This window comes from Eucalyptus grandis, chromosome 5 (assembly GCF_016545825.1).
Source record: "Eucalyptus grandis isolate ANBG69807.140 chromosome 5, ASM1654582v1, whole genome shotgun sequence".
NCBI lineage: Eukaryota > Viridiplantae > Streptophyta > Magnoliopsida > Myrtales > Myrtaceae > Eucalyptus > Eucalyptus grandis.
Window position 1 is genome coordinate 29497142 of NC_052616.1, and position 2806 is coordinate 29499947.

The window sequence follows — 2806 nt, forward strand, 5'->3', positions numbered from 1 at the left end:
GTGGGGTCACTAAGGTGATGGGACATAGGCTTAGATACGTTGGGCCAAGCTTGCCATGGCTCTTTGCTGGCCTACCCATTCCAAGCCAACAGTTGGCTCATGTGGCTCAGGTGAAGGCTTGGACCTTGTGTGCACTAGAGTGGAGGGTTTAAGGGCAAAAACCTCCCTCCGCTCTAGGCAGTTGAAGGATAGCAGGTTGATGCTACTTAGCCCCGCCATGGCCAATGGGCTAAGTCCTACCAAATCAATGAGGTTACCATCCCACGAATTTTGAAAGTATGGAGGTGCCTTACCAAGGTGGTAATTCCTCCCCCTAAACAAATTTAGTTAGAACCTAAAACATTTGATTACATATTCATTAGTTATGCTCAAAATAGCACGCATACAAATTTTCAATTCACAAATTTGTAAATGTGAAAATCCATGCCAACAATATCCTAGAATTAAGAGATTCTAAATTTTGTGAGGATATATATCTTGGGAAAAAAATCAAGATGAACCTTCTCAAAAGAGACTTAGAAAATCAAAATTTGAGAAGGATGAAGTTGAGGCCGAAGAGCCAAACTTCGAAGGAGCAAAAGGTCACAAATTGGAAAATGTTTCGAAACTAATTTTTTGACATAGACGTTAGACGCCTCAAATGTTGTAATGTGTATAATGCAATAACATCAATTAGAATATCTATTGTTATAACTTTGCTATACAATTTGCACAAATTCTAATGAACCAAAATCGACTAGTGAATATGTGTTCACGTTAGGAGGTGTCTCAATAATGTGAAAATCCTCAACAAAAACTTCAGTAGTGCACTTCACAATGGAATTTAAGTTTACTAGTTAATTTGCTAAAGAAGCAAAGTGGTTTCAAAATGTTTTAGAGGATGTTCAATTGTGGCCAAAACCTATGCTTGTGTTATGCATTCACTGGGACAATCAAGCAACAATTGCAATGGCTAAAAATGTGATATATAACGGTAAATTTGGACACATTCGTCAAAGATATAATAGTAAGCCAGTTGCTCTTAAATGGAATAAATTCTTTAGACTTTGTAAAGTCAACAGAAATCATTGCATATCTATTAACAAAAGGTTTGTTAAGAGAGCAAGTAAACTGCGTATCGAGGGGAGTAGAGTTAAAAGTCTAAACTTAATAAAGAGACTCCCACGTGGAAATCTAACCCAACAATTGGAGATCCCATGGACTAGGCTCAATTGGGCAATGTAAATTTTGGAAACTTTAGTATAAGCATTGTCTCACATATGTATGATGCAATAGTGTTTCCAACAATGTTTTAAGAGTACATTTATATGTTTAATGATTCATATAGCTTGGACTACAATATCCTAGTAAGGTATGGAAGGATATCTTTGATAAAAATGTAGAGCTAGCCGACTCTATTAAAAATCATAAAGAAAAGAAAAAAAAATAATCTAAAATTAACATTTTCTTTAGAGGAAAAATGCCCTTGATCAGTCTAAATATTTAGCTATAGTCAAGCCCTTATTTAAAACAGTCATGACCACTTCGAGCCCTTATTTGATATAAGATCTACTTCAAACTATTATTTGAAAACGTGATGGCACTTTAGACCCTTATTTAGAATTTTCTTAAAGATTAAAAGCTTCATTTATTTCATGAAAAACAGATGGTTTGGAAAATATTTTTCAAGAAAATAATTGCTTGAAATAATTAGTAAATGAAAATTGTTCTCATCAGTGATAAAAATTTATATCTAAGTATTTTTGTAAACGATAAAAATATATATCGTTGATTCATTTTTGTGGTCTATACAAGTAGTCAGTTTTAGCAAAAAAAAAAATAATTTTCAAATTATTCATCTTCTATGAAAGATCCGAAACGAGTGACATCAAGTTAGTTCACAAAAAAGAAAAATAATGAATGATATTATTAAAAGGGTCCTTAAAGATTAAATGCGGAAAAATGCAGCCTAGCATAAGAATGCAAGACCGTGCAATAAAAATATTCATGAGTAGGTGTAAAGTTATGTCATTTTCAACAAATTTGATCTTTACTTTTCATGAAGTGCACGAGGATTTTATGGATAAAAAGTTTAGGTGTAATCACAGACTAGTTGCCTTGGTAATCGTGAGTCTAATCATAGGGCTACCGAAGGATCATCCCTTCACATTCCTACACAACCCAACTAGAGATAAAATAAAAAATAAAAAATAAAAAGTCACTAGTGCTATGAGTAACCGCAATTCTTCATCAAATTATCGTGATGGATAATGAATCACGTTATGTAAATTTCATGTAGGATTCACCATATTAAATCTTAAGACAAAAGAGCATTAAGCTTCCACATGATTTCTCCTCAAGTCATTCTTTAACTAGATCTTGATTGAAAAGAATACAATTACTTTATACCTTTAGTGTAAATTTTCGTATAATCAAGGTCGCAGGAATAACTAGTAATGTATAATCATGCATGCATCATGTTTGATATTATGAAACTTGAAATATCAAGCGGTGAATTGCGATTACCCAACTAAAACAAAAAAACTATAAGCACTAAAAAGAAAACAAAAATTTCGTAAATCATCATTTAGCAAACAACATAAAAAAAAGCGACATTTCCGTTGGTTTCGCTCGTCGATCACACTCGCGCCTCTCCCGACCCTCCCGCGGGCAAGAGTCTCTCCGACAAAGGCGCAGAAACGAAATGACGAGCACGTGAGAAGCGCGTGAGCTGGCCCCGCCAAATTGGAATTTCCCCAGTCTCGCGGGCCCCCCCAATTTACTCCACTCCCAAAAAGAAAAATAAGGCTTTACCTTCTCGTCGTCT